The sequence below is a fragment of the Grus americana genome, chromosome 1, assembly GCF_028858705.1.
Source record: "Grus americana isolate bGruAme1 chromosome 1, bGruAme1.mat, whole genome shotgun sequence".
NCBI lineage: Eukaryota > Metazoa > Chordata > Aves > Gruiformes > Gruidae > Grus > Grus americana.
Window position 1 is genome coordinate 112,219,665 of NC_072852.1, and position 15,033 is coordinate 112,234,697.

The 15,033-nt window shown below is 35.2% G+C and overlaps 1 protein-coding gene across 1 annotated transcript in view; it reads left to right on the top strand.

The window, feature by feature from the left end:
* The window catches only part of NCAM2 (neural cell adhesion molecule 2), a 317,334-nt gene that overhangs the window by 288,532 nt on the left and 13,769 nt on the right, over positions 1-15,033 (top strand). The gene's annotated exons all lie outside the window — the stretch shown is intronic.

Here is a 15,033-nt window from a genome sequence, read left to right on the forward strand (position 1 = left end):
AGTATTAGAATCAAATTAAAATCTTGCCAAATAAATATAATGGCCAATATATTAAAATGTAAACCATATCAAGACCTGTGTTTCAATCTGAGCATCTGACTAGCGTTGATCTTAGTAAAGTGGCTATGCGTTTGGACGAGTCATAGACTGTGTCATCAGAAAATTTTGAAATAACTGACTAATTTTTTTTTCTGTCTATTGCAAGTTTTCTGTAAATATATTTTCTGGGAAGTTATCTCAAGATCTCTGCAACATTTTTTAATATTCCATAGCAATTGGTTGATATCAGAAGCATTGTTACTTGCATTTATAGAAAAGAATAGACAGTTGTAATTCATTAATAGGTTCAGATCCAGTTCTAGTACAAATACGTGGTTTATGCACTTGAACTGCAGTAGTGAGAGTTGATTTGCATCTTGATTGAAATTCAGGGCCTCAGTAGGCCCTGTGTACTTGTTTTTAAACAGATAGTGCCTTGTGATTGCCATCATTCTGAAATAAAATTTCACTACATGATGGAAAAGGGAAAAAGAAATGTAGGAAAGCTTATTGTCCCAAGGAAATAAAATATTTATCAAGTAGAAAAATAAAAAAATGCCTCATTTAGGTAAATTGAAGGGATAAGCCATTTTTCAATTTTGCGTATTTGAAACAACAAATGTTACTCGTTTTGCAATGCAATCTAACTTCAACCAGTTATAATTATTTAAAGTATTCCATATTATTGCCACAGCTGCTGTAACTGAGACAAACACGATATGCCTGCATAAATGATAACATAGATGGTCTCTAGACATTCAAGTAAAAAGCTGCTTAGTTAAATCAGTTTCAGAAGATAGAACATTTTTCTCTGAACGTAGTTTTATAGGTATTAAGGGGCTTTTTCTTTTCAGTGCTCTCCCATAACCTCTAAGTAGTTGTAAGAAGTCTGTTACACTATTTAACATCAGGTCTTCTTTATATGAATCATTATTGCAATTATGATTGTGGAACTAATTAGTTTCCTTGACAACTGTTTTTGCAAAGCCTGAAAAGAGTGTGAAATTCCCATCATAAGAACATTCTGTAGGCGATTTTTAAAAGTATGTCAGAAGACACTTACAATCAGTGGAACATTAATGTTCATATTCATGAGTCAGCACAGTTATATTGTTTTGAAATGGCATAATATTATTATTGCAATATAATATCTATAAAAAACACATTGTTGCAAAAGTATGAACCTACTCTCTTAAAACTTGATAGATAATGTGTATAAAATGGTTAACTTTGAGCAGAATAATTCTTTCTGAAATCAGTTAGTCAATTCAGATATTGCATTATTTGTCTGCTTTGAGGCTTAGGTGTTTGCAGCTAGACATCTACAGCTAGGTCCAAAGGAGGACATAGGCAACAAGAATGAAATTAGGTAGACTTTTGAATGAAAGCTGCATCATCTGTCCTGTGCTCATTTAGCTGCTTCTGATAACTGAGATTCCCTTCCCGATGATTCATGTAATTATTAGAAAAATTTCTAAGACTCCTGAAGGTTTCCAACTGTATGTGCCCAGATCTATGGCACTCCAGCTGAACTGAGTGTTTCTGTCTTGCTCTACATGTAATTAAAACCCAAGATGTCTGTAGATTCTATGTGTGCAATCTCATGGATATTACTTACCCCAAGAGAATTTTGGGATCCCCTAAGGATCATGATGGTTAACTATACCTAACATACTATTCTGGTGAAAATGTGTGCAAGCTAATGCAATTAACCAGAGAACTGGAGAGGGATGGAGACAAGGATACATTTGTTGTCTTTCGATGGGTGCTTGCCAGGGAAATGGGAGTTGTCACAAGAAATAAAACTTTGGTTCTGATTCCTACAGAAGGAGTTTGTTTATGCTTTCAAGAACCATTGGATGTAAGGCAGAAGTAGTAATCCCTGAGGGCAGGGACTGGAAGCCAAAACTCTACTTATGTGAATACACAGCTCCTGTGGGTACTGAATCCACAACTTCTGCTTGCTGTGGAAGTGTGAGCAAGTACCAGCTCCTGTCTGGCAGTCAGATTCTATAATAACACAATATGATGATCTTCCATTACCAGGTCTAGGAAGAAGCCTGAGGCTGCAAATTGCTGTCTGGCATCAGAGAGGTGTATGAATGAGACAGACATTCCTTTAAATTTTCACATGGTTGGCCTCAGCATCCTCCAACTATAGGTCTACTTGATTTCGTAATTTCTGTTCCTAGGCCTATAACGTGGTCTCCATTCACTGACTCACTCAAATTTGTGATTAGTTCCTCAGAATTTGAAATCCTTTTAATAAAAGTTTCCTGGTTTTCTGAAGGATTTAGCGGTGGAACCTTACCCTGACTTGGAGAAATGCTCAGCAAACCAACTTCTTAAACCACTTTGCCTTAAATAAATGTATGTATAAATATATTCATGTATGTGTATACTTATATACCTTACTGTATGTTATATCTATGTATATATAATTTTACTTCCTACTTTTTTGAGGGGTTTTTTGCAGTCAGCAATTCCATCTTTGTATTTCACTTTTTACTTAGGCATATGAGCGTGTATTTAAGAATCATGCTTTGAAGAAAGAGTTGCACAGTCTTTAACGTAGTATTTTATGTATACCAATATCTCCCTAGGGATGTTAGTTGGCAGCACTTGCAGGCATGTGCAACTCTAACATCAGTGTGCTTGCCTCTGAGTGAAGTCTTTATCAGATTTTAAGTACTGATTTGTGATATTTTAGAAAATTTTGTTCTAGATTCTCTATAGTGTAAGCTTCTTCTAGCCCTCTAAGAAAAAAAGGGATTCTCAAAGGAGCTGTGTGCCTTAGCTCTCTGTTAGTGTTAGGACAGCATGGATTAACCTCTGCAGTCATAACAAATCTTCTGACTAGGTGTCACCGGGAGCAGCCGAACTCCATCAGCTCCCAGAGCGGACACTACAGCCCGTTGGTATGGGTCCACCTACTCTATCTCAGCAGGGCAGAGATCCTGTCTCTGTACCGTACAGCTGGTACAAAAGTGTACAAATCAGCTGTCATTCTCAACCATTGCTATTGCAACCTAAAAACACATCTACAGTTTTATATTTATTTAATGAGTCTTAAAATGAGATGAAATGGAAGGTGTTAAAAGAGGATACTTTATGCAAGTGTTAGATATATTTTCAGAAATTAGTGTCAGATTTATGCAGGTGCTGTCTTCCAAACGCTTTTATCCAGTCAGTGCTGTTTCTCCGAAAGGCCAGTAGATGTATTAAAAAATGGCTGCAAGTTGTGTTTTATCATAAGTTTTTTCTTCTTCATTATGAATTAATAACTTGGTGCAATAGTGGGAAAATGAGAAAAACATTTGGGGATAATAAGAAGCCCTTAGACCTATTTTTCTCACTTTGCGATATTGGTTGTTTTGGGGTTTTTTAACTTCTAATACTGCATGAACTGTCAGAATACTTTTTTATTAACATCCTTGGAAAAATTTTAATCCCATGTGCATCTCATGTACTTTTTTTTTCAATGCATGTCTGCCACCAGTGCTTAAAATCATATAATAATAGGCAAAAAGGGACAATCTAATATGTGGTTTTTTCTCTCATCATCACTAGTAGCAAAGATGATACTCCATGCCAAACATGATTTTTATCAGTAATTTTTTACAAAAATGCAGCTTTAGGATCTCCAGTGGTGTCAAAGTGAATTAAAAAAAAAAAAAAAAACTCCTATCAATGTTACAGGTATTTGAATTTTTGTATGTACATTTTATGATGTATTACATAGACAAAATAGGGGTTTTGAACTATACAGACAGTGTTTTATTAGAATGGAAGCTAGGATAATAAAGTTTTTCATCCAGAGACTGAAAATTACTAAACACAGAAAAACAGAAATAAGTCTCCCTCATGCCCACAGTTTTCTCTCAGGGTGTGTCCTTTTCTTTAATTTTGCTCTCAGTCAAGCAATTAATTGACTTTTTTTTTTTGATAGAAATAAATTCTATATGATCCTATCTGTGTAGCTGGGGAAGGTTTTTTTTCTGTCACCTCTTGCTGCCAAACAGCAGACTCTCTTGCTGTAGGTGTTCTCCTTGTCTCTCACGTCCTTTCAACCCTGACCCATGGGCTGCAAGAGACTCCCTGGGGCACACTCTCCCTTGCTCTGAAGGGATGCATAACCTCCCTTCTCTCCAGAAGGGTTGACTTGACCCTGAACATGCATCAGCTAAGAGAAGCCAAAAAGCCACCTTCTTCATTCTTGTTCTGTACCCCACTGCAAAAGAACGTAACATTAGTTGACTTGCCATAACTATGAATAAACTTCCAATCCAAATAGTTCTTCTGTCTCTTGTAGCATTTCCCTTAGATTTCAAATAATTTCAGATCTGTTTAAAATTAGATTTTACCTGATTACAACCAAGCCTAAGGTCAGGGTATCAAGTGTACTTGCATGACCAAGGCCTCTGCTGGCAATACCATTAGCCTTCCTAGCCGCAAGAGCACATTGCTGGCTCACGTTCAACTTGGTGTCCACCAGGACCCCAGGGCCTTTTCTGCAAAGCTGCTTTCCAGCTGGGTGTTCCCAAGCCATATATTGGTGCCTGGGGTTGTTCCCAGGTGCGGGACTTCACACTTGCCCTTGCTGAACTTCATGAGGTTCCTGTCAGCCCATTTCTCCAGCCTGTCCAGGTCCCTCTGAATGGCAGCATAACCATCTGGTGTATCAGCCACTCCTCTGGGATTTGTATTATCAGCAAACTTGCTGAGGATACGCTCTGCCCCCTCATCCAAATCATTGATGATGTTGAACAGGATTGGACCCAGTAGTGACCCCTGGGGTACACTGCTTGTCACTAGCCTCCAACTAAACTTCATGCCATTGATCTAACTAAACTTCATGTTGGGCCCTCTGAGCCTGGCCATTCGGCCAGTTTTCAATTCTACCTCACTGTCTGCTTATCCAGCCCACGTATCACAACTTCTCTGTGGGGATCTTATGGGAGACAGTGTTGAAAGTCAATATAGACAATATCCACAGCTCTTACCTCATCTACCAAGCCAGTCATTTCATCATAGAATGTTACCAGGTTGGTCAAGCATGACTTTGCCTTTGTGAATCCATGCTGACTACTGATGTAGTACTTCTTCATGTGCTTGGAAACAGTTTCCAGGATTACTTGCTCCATCACCTTCCCAGGGACTGAGGTGAGGCTGACTGGTCTGTAGATACCCAAGCCCTCCTTCCTGCCCTTTCTAGAGACAGAAGGGGCATTTTCGTCCTCTTGTCCTCAGGCACTTCTCCCAATTTCCATAATCATTCAAAGTTTGAGAACGGCCTTGCAATGACAGCTCCCTCAGCACTTGTGGGTTCATCCCATCAGAGCTCATGGGCTTATCTATGTCCAGTTTTCTCAAGTATTCCCTGACTTGATCCTTGCTCCAGAATTTCCTCATGTCTCTGGGTCCTTAGATTTCCAAAGGCAATGATATTTCTATGCTTTTTTTCTAGGTTTCTATTTACAGCTCTTCTTCCCATAAAACCAAGCCAAATTTCTTCCTTCTTCAGTTTAACTTCAGTAGCAACAACACCATTCTTCAGACCAGGCCAGGTTTCAGTTATATTTGTGGTATTTTTTGTCTCAGTACACAATCAATAAACCATATGCTTTTCAACTATAACTTGTCTGGTTTTTTAACTTTAGTCAACAATTCTGTAGATAATGAACAATGAAAAGACTGTAGATAATCCCACTTGAGCATTTTGCAGAACTGCTGACAACCAAAATTAGTCATTAGTGATCATTTGTAGCTCAGTTGAAGAGAAGCCCTTTCCAGGTACGGTGTGTCATTTCAGAACAGGGCCACATTCTGAGGCAGAGTTAGCTATGGGGTAATGTCAGCAGTTGGCTTCTGGTACTTATTCTTAGTTCTAGGAAAAGATATGTAGCATCATTAGAAGTTAAATTAGGAGAATTGTGGGGATTTGTAGTCCTCTTGTAGTCAGTTTCTGTAGAAAAAGCTAGAAAGGCTGCCAATAGCTAGTTGAGCCAGGACTAAAAGTCATTACTTGTACCTTTTAAATTGCCTGTTTAAATCTCCAGAAAAAGATAACATTTTGGCCTGATTTTGAGCCTGTGGCTTGTGACCACACTGCCTGTTCATGTATGTGTATGTATACCTGCACAAATGTCCATCAATTTGTGTCTTCTGATAAATTTTGAATGCAGTTGACAATTTCACTAAATTTTCCAGAGAACTGAGGCTTCAAAAATAATACATTCTTGTAAAGTTTTTTTAAAATAGGTATCTGAGGATAGAAGTAAAATTCTTTTGAGCTCAGTAAGAAAAATACTGTATTCGAAATTTACACACATTTAACAATCTGAATCATTTGGGAAAGAATACTTGTAACTTTCTGACCCTTTATCCTTGCACCAGCTTGGATGGAAACAATAAATTTAAACCAAGAAAGAAAAAGAAAAGCACAGAAGGAGTTTGAAGATATTTCCAAAATCAGAATTTCCATTCCAAGGATCAGAAATTTTAAGACCATAATGGGTACCTCATTTGTACAACTTTGTGCATTATAAGATTCCTTAGCTACCTCTACAGCTTTGACTAGTTAGGTTTTCAGTTAAACCTAAAATGAAGAACAAAATGCAGTAGTCAAAAAGGAAAGCCTTGAGGATGTTAGTCTCCTTGCAGCTCTGGTCAAATTCCCAAGGCAAGGAAGAGCTGCAGCATTACCCTTGTGAATTTACTTGCATCATTTTCTCATAGGCTGAAGGATATTATTATTCCAAAATCTGAACTTAATAATGAAGACTTTTGCCTGAATTCTGTTCAAATCATAATTCTGAGCTAAAAGTGTAAAGCAAAGCCTTCATCATGTATTGCTGTATTGGAAGATTTTTTTTATTTATTTATTTTCTGAAGTTCTGAAGAGAGTAGAGAAAAGAGATTAAATGTGTCTTTGAGATCTTATGCTTTGAGAATAGGAGTTGGTAAACAAAATTCCAGGAAGATGATAGCCCCACAAAACTTGTTTGCTTTTGTTTTGCAAACTAGTACTAGAATTTGCTGAGTAAGAGCCGTTTCTCGTCATATCCTGGAGATTAATGTTGTAAGTGATAGGGCATGTTCTTGCTGTAGGCTAAAAAAAGCTGTGTTTGCTCCATTCCCTGCAAAGACTAATGGTTTTTACATGAAAAGGGATAGAAATCACTATTAAAATTGATAGAACTTACTTGATACGAATCAGAGAAACTAAAAGTCTTACACTATCAGTACCATCGGAGATGTTCATAGGCAAAAAAAAATATTTTTTATAAAATGTAATTCTTACAGTACAGCTATCACAGAAATCAACTACCACTGAATACTAGAAAAGCAGTAGAATGCTAGAAAAAAAACAATAATAGTCAAAGAACTAGTCTGTGTTCAGAGAGCTTCTGCTTCAAAAGGAATTTATTTTTTTTTAACTTGTGAATTTAAGTTTGCTTATCTTTTGAATGCTATGAGAAAAAAAGAAAATCATCATAGATATTGTCTACTGAAGTTCTAGGCCACACTTTGCAAGTATGGTACTCTTATTCACCTAGAATATTTGTTATAAGTAATTGCTAGCATTATGTTGCTTTATAATTAAAAAAAAAACCCTAAGCGCCAATTAAAAGATTAAATTATTTCATATATTCTCTAAAAATATTTAAAAGCTGTGTTATTAAAATAACTGGAAGTTTAATGTGCCAAAGATTTTTTTGCTATGAATATAAGGACCGAACTATTTAAGTCTTAATAAAAAGAACTGGGTTTGAATTTTGAACAGCTTGAACAGTCATAATTTCTTTGAAAACGTGTATCATTGAAAACATCACAGTAGAAATATGTGTGAGGGTGGGGTGAAGTCCGTAATAGTTCTCAGTTTATTTATATTGCTGTCTTTTCTACTTGATCGTTACCTACACTCAGATGTATATTTGTGAAAGAACAGGGACATTCGTGTTAAACATTATGCATCCATGTCCCAAGGGCAAGTTTCCCACCAGAACATATTTACAAAACAACAGGTCTGTGATTTAAGCTAAATTTGAGGTGCATTGCAAAAAAACCTAAAAGATTCAAATCCTAAAACCTAAAAAATCTCTTGATTTTGCATACCACTTAAATTCTGCATGTCTTGATCATATATTTGTGGAAAGAATGATTTATCCACCACTTGCCTTTCTCTGCAGACTGTGAGCTCTCTAGAGTAAGAGACGTACCCCAATATATTTGGGCTAAGTTTAATAATTATAATAACAGACTGATATAATACAGTCTAAATGAAAAATGGGGGCTTAAAAGTTTTCACCTACTTCCATTGCAATTTCATCAAATACAATTTTTAAGGTAAGTAAATTAAGATGCAACCAAGTTTATTGTTCATACTATACAAGATTTTCTACATTTCAATTTCTTTTGAAGTAGCCTAACACTGATGTTAGTCACTATCCATATAATTACTGTGTCATTGTAGCTGAAAAAAAAAATTAATATTCAGTCAAGGAGATTAAGATAAACATACACTATATTGCATAAACTTGACTGTATTATCTGCCAAAAAGTGAACTTTCAACATCAATATTAGTAGAAAATATATATGCAGACGTCATATACCGCACCGGATTGCATCCAGATGTACTGTGTGGACTTGAATGTGTAAGAAGTTGCATCTTTTGTAAAGCAATTTGTTTTGTCCCCACGCTAGTATTAAAATCAATATCTAATTACCCAGCTGCCTGTGCTAATTACATTGGTCATTCATATTTCAAATGGACTTATGTCCATATTATTGATGCCAGTTTTGACAGTGGTCCATTCTGGACTCCTACGGTAATTCAGGAACATGATAAAATTATTGGCAAGAAGAAACAGCTAAACAAGTTCCTCTTGTCTTTATTCCCATGCATGCTTGGAACCTTCTTTTTATGTAATTATTGACTTTTTTAAGTTTCCTCTTTCAGCCTATGGACTGGTGTTTGTTGTTACAAATTTGCAATTTCTGATCGGTGTTGGATTGTAGTTTCCTGAGTTCCAAGTACCTGCAGCATGAAAGACACATGAAAGATTGTATTTAGGTTGTGCTTGGCTGAATATTTTTTAATCTTGAGGGGAAACAAGAGAGTTGGTCACATGCTTCAGGTTAAGTGCCCAAAAATGTTTTAGAGCAAAGAGTTTACTATTTTGGCTGCTGTGGAGAACCACACATTGCTGCTATTAAGGTACACCTTTTCTATGCTTTGAGTATTTTATTATCCAGATTTTTCCAGAGCACTTCAATGATTACAATTTCATTCACACTTTAATCATAATTGGATGTTTCTACTAGATTGATGCCTTTCAAATGATTGTCTTTGGCACAATGTAAATGTTAAATTAATTATTTTTCCTATTTTTCTTTCCCACTGTCACTTTTTTCCTGTTGATACTTTATTTTTCATGCTTTATCAACTTTTTCACTTTTTTCTCAAATTTATTTCTTTTTCACGCTCTTGATTTTCTGTAACGATTTTTATCCACACAGATAGATGCTGTGAAGCTACTAGACATGAAAATGGAGGCCAGTCCCTGCAGCTGAATGCTGCTGGTTTCTCTTTCATTGTAGTCATAAGTTTCTGGTGCATGTTCTGATGCTGTTGATAATGCAAGCAATATGTTTTTTTCTTTCCCTCTTAATTTTATATTTACGGGAAACTAAACACACACCTGTATAAAAAGTTGTACTTTTCTATAGCTCTTCTAAAGTTTCCACTCCTAGTTAAGATCCTAATTAGTGTAATTACTTCAGTCTGTGCATGCAAAACTCTTCATCCAGCTTTTTGTAAACCTTGTAAGTTCTGTGACTAATTCCACAGATGATGCTTGGCTCTTCTGTCTCACAGAAGTTGGAGAATGTGACTTACTGAATTTGATCAATGTGATTTGATACTACTTTCTCGACTATATTTTGATTATAAGAAATCTATGCATAGACCTTACCATTGTGAGTCTCATGGCTTTCCAGGTACACCATCAACTGGTCTTTCATGAGAGGATTTTGATTCTGTATTAATCCTTTTCACAGAATTGTGCTTACGCTAGCTCCTTCCATGATGTACATACAACTTTATACTTAATATAGACATGTTTTGTACTTTCTAGTGGATTTTAACAAACATTTCTGCCTTAATTTATAATCTATGAATTGCTTTAGTTCATAGTATTTAAGTTCATATACTTTTTCTATGCACCTCTGCAGCCATGCCTCAGCACATAAAATAGGTCCCTGCCCACCAAACTCACATCTTGTGACTGTAACGGTGCCGCATTCCATTTCATGGCATTTATTGGACTTGAAGATCCAGGGGGCTCAGTTTTGACCTTTAGGAAAGAATGGGAAAAGTCGTTTTCCCTATTTTACATATTAAAAGAATGGCTTACAACCTCTGGAACTAGAACAATGTACACAAAACCTCAGAAAAAAAGTTCATTCAGTAAAAGTCCATAGGGAGATTTTACTGCATATATTTGATTTTAGAATTTATGTAGCTGACTAAGTGTATAGTTCATTCTTCTGTTGTATACATACTAACACAAGAAATCAATGCAATTTAGAGCTAAGGCGGAATTAAATATTTGTTTTAAGATACTTCCCTTCAAATTGTTACTAAACATAACATAGATAATCAATTAACAGTATATGTTGATTCCCTCCCCCCCATTATAGTTAATTTCTTTTGGGTTTTAATACCATTATATTATAATTTTGAAATTATTTGGTTAAATTTAAGTTTTTATGTATCTTCACCAGTGTAAATATTCTTATTTCTTAGAAATAGTGATTATGGTCAGTTTTGCCAGTTTTAATTTATTCTCGGAAGTCTTTAAAACATCATTAATAAAACCTCATCTAAAACAAATAACAATAATTATAGAGAACTGTCTGGTGTCACAAGTAAGATGTCTTCAGAATGCACGCATGTACATCTGAAGACTTAATTTATTGACAGAAATACTTTTGTAAAACATTTACATATTTAGTATAATGAAATAGCTGGAATTCAAGCAAATGCCATTCTAAAAATGTTAGCTTCATTGTGACCTGTAGAAAATCTCTCACTGTGTTAAGTGGGGCCACTATTTCATCCGCGGCCCTTGCCACTATGCTCTATCATTTTAACCTTATGCAGTGTCATTAATTTGAACTGAATTACATTGACATGTGCCTGGCATAGTATGGTGAAGAAATAGAATTTCTGTTCCAATTTTTTAACAGTTGAAACTTTGGGTTCCCAGTCAGAGTCATTTGGGTCAAAGCCTGTTTTTCCATGCACAAGCAATGTGAATATATGCATTGACTTTGTTATTTAATTTTATTAGTGTTATTCTTATTAAAAAAAAAATATTTGCTTAATGCTTAAGTGCTTATTGAACTTACAGACAATAATTAATGAAGGATGGGGGTCTTAACATTAAGGTATTGTTTTCAATGAAACTTTTTAACTGTGATAAAGAGGATTTGGAACTGTTAGCTACACATAACAGTTGTCAAAAACTTTCAGGTGTGAGAACACATTTTCAATTGAGTATAACTCTGACAAGTGCTATTGCTTACGCAAGTATTTTTTTTTAGGGGAAGAATCACCTCGGGCAGGAACTTTTGCAAGAGGCTTTATTTTTTTTCTAACCATTTCTAAAATCCAGATAGTGAAATTGTTTGTTGTTGTCATTATTGGCACTTTTTCCCCTGTAGTAATAAAAAAACAAACAAACCCTGCAAGTACATCTCTACTTAAAATCAGAGAGCTGACATTTGGAAACTATGTAGTAAGTAGATTTTGCTTGTATTCCCAAGGGGAAGGGAAAAAAAAAACCCTGCCCAAGTCTGGCCTCATCAGAAACCTCTGAAAATCTCAGTTTACAACTGGTCAATGGCGAATTGTTTGATCTCCACCGAGTGTGCCTCAGCACAAGACACCACGATCTGCTCCCAGGAGCTCTTTCTCAGTTTGCAGGAGCACAGTGGTGCACAAACACCAGGGCTCCTCGTTGCACCAGGGGAGTGGCACATTCTTTCGAGAGGCTGTTGGCTGCAGTCACATCCCTTCTGCATTCTGATCCCATTGTAAAATAGGGACTGGATGCATACAAGGAAACAAAATTTTCTCTTGTGAACACAATAGAGATAGAGTGCTGTTCTGAATAATAAAGAGAACCAAACTGCAGATAAAATTACAACTAGTGAGTACCTGCCACTGGATTTAAAAGGCCTTGAGTAAAAATTAGATGGTCTCATAGAATGAAACATAAAATAGACTCTCATTAAGGTTGTGCAGACACTCCAATTCTGGTATTTCTTTCTTTTGCAGCATTTTCTTAATTTCCTAAATTTGAAACCTTAAGGCTGTTCTACTAAACATTTTATTACATATTTTACCTGTCATGTACTCGTCTCTGTTCTTAATTTTTTAATAAAGCAAGACAGGAGACTACTACAAGTATGTATAAAAGTAGAAAAATGAAAACTTCTAAATAATTTTCCTACTCTGGTTAAACATTCGAAGTACTCTTTACCAGTGATAAATTTATTATCTTAGCAAGTAATTTTAACATTGCAGATAGGTACATATGAGGACAATGTAGGAATTAGGGCACAGAGAGTGATCAACTGTGAACTCTCCAAACATAATGTGAAAGAGCTAATGAAAAGCCTTGAGACATTTCAGAAGCTAAATATACATTATAAATGACAAGTTGACTCTTATGCTCAGTGTCACAATGCCAGTGGGATAAAGAGAGAAATTTGGATCACTTATCTTTTTCCAGTTGATAGTAGTAGCTTCAGCTGGAATCTATGTAAGTTTCCCCTGTTAAATGAGAGAAATTTTAGGTCTGCTCCAATTATATTCTTCTGCATTATGCATTTTGAGGTTATCAGGTAGTTTGAATATGACCCTTTTCTTTTGGCCCTAAGGATCATCCCTGATGATGAGTTAAGCCAATATTATAGGGATAATATAGAGCCAGGCAGTTCTGGGCAGTGTCCCAAAACCTCTGTAACGAGAAAGAAAAGAGGAGGAGAATAATGTCCTTGGGTTGTCATGTATCCCCTGAGATGAATAACCGATACAGTTGTGTTTGTATTTCTCTTTAAGAAAGCTTCATAATTCTATGTTTAAAAACAACGAGAACAAGATTATTTTACAATATTTTGTACAATCCGTAGGAAGATATAGAACATTTTAAAATCTTGTCTTCCTACAGACAAGAATGAGGAAAAAGTGAAAAGAGACATTTGCAAATTAAATTATAATTGGTAGGTATAGACTGAACAGCTTTAAAATTGTAGTTTAAACTGTATTAAAATGATAAATATGTCTTCACAAATTGAATTTAATATTCTGCTGTCATTAATACTTAAATGTTAGATAAGTAAATTTGTTCCTCTAAATGTAGTAATTGTAAAAGGGATTTTAGGTCTTATGATTGACAGTGTAAAATGTTACCATTTTTTCAACATTGTCACATATTTTGAAATGCTAATATTCAACTGTCTGTAAGAATGAAGTCCTAAAAAATTCTACACTGAACTTATGCCTTAAATCCAAATTGATGGCACAGAAACTTAAAAAGGATAACGATTATTGTGTGATATAGCAGTATATCTCTAAGGAACGGTATTTTTTAAATGTTTTGATTTACAACCTTTTGAGTCTAAGGCTGGCTTCTTTCCTAATCAGATTTTAGTTGTTGTCTTTCTTGTTTCCAGAGTTTTGACAAGTTCCTAACATTTACCACTTATTCATGAATGAAGGTATTTACATAATACAACTTCAAATGTGATCCTTCATTTATTACAGTAGGGTTATTAGAATATAAATTGCTGTCTAGCTAAATAGGAAAAATATTGCCCAGAAAAAGACATATTTACTGCATACATTGGAAATAAAATATATGTCTGCACCATTTCATAAGCTGTACAAAACATACTATTACCGAGAAACAAAATAACATTCCATTTAATTATGTGATGGAAGTATAAGGCCAAGCACTGATGTAAAAAAAAATATGATGGGTCTATGAAAAATATATATTTAAAAGGTAAACAGATGTCATGGTTTAATTAAATAAGTAACCATATGACCAATAAGTTAGATACCTGGGCCTAACCACGTATTATCTTTCCAGCATGCAAACCTCATTCACTCAATTTGATAGCTCCATTTACATGCATATGCAAATGCAAAGTTAACTAATTAAGCCTAACAAAACAATTATATTTTTTAAAAGAGGTAATGGACACTCGTATGCAATTTGTGATTACGCTAATAGTCTCCAATCTTCTACCCATTTTCCAGTATGTTGATTTCTAATTGCTCATTTTTTTTGGTCAGGATCTTTAGGAGAAAAGCAAAAATCTCTTACTTTTAGGAAGTAGTTTGAACAATATCAAGACAAATGAGGTCTATAATGACATTACTGAAATCTTTGCTACATCTAGAGCTCATTTGAGCTTATCGCATTGTACTTCATCTGTCCCATTTCTCCAGGCATCTAAGGAATCTTGGGTTTTCCGTTGGTACATATTTATCAGGCTTAATGTATAACTGATGGAAATGCATAGGAAAAATCCTATTCCTTGTAATGCCAATGACAACATCCTAATAAGGCCAATGGTGTCAAGTATCAAGTGTAGAGGATCTACCAACTTTGCCTGTTTAGAAACAGTACCTTTATGGAAGCTGTATGCTTGAGAGCTGTGTTAAGTTTAGATATTTTACAAGAACTAGATCAAGGAACTGATGTAGGAATATCCATTTTTGTTCATTTTTATATGGTCTAAAGTCCTGAGAAACTGTAGTAGTAATTCTTGCCACCATAGTCCCATTACATTGTATGATATTCTTATTAATAGTTCTGAATATTTATTTTACATGTTTAATATTTTTGTAGAGGCAATTTCTAGTGAATATGTTATTTTCATCTAATTTTAATTATAATACATGTTAAATGAGC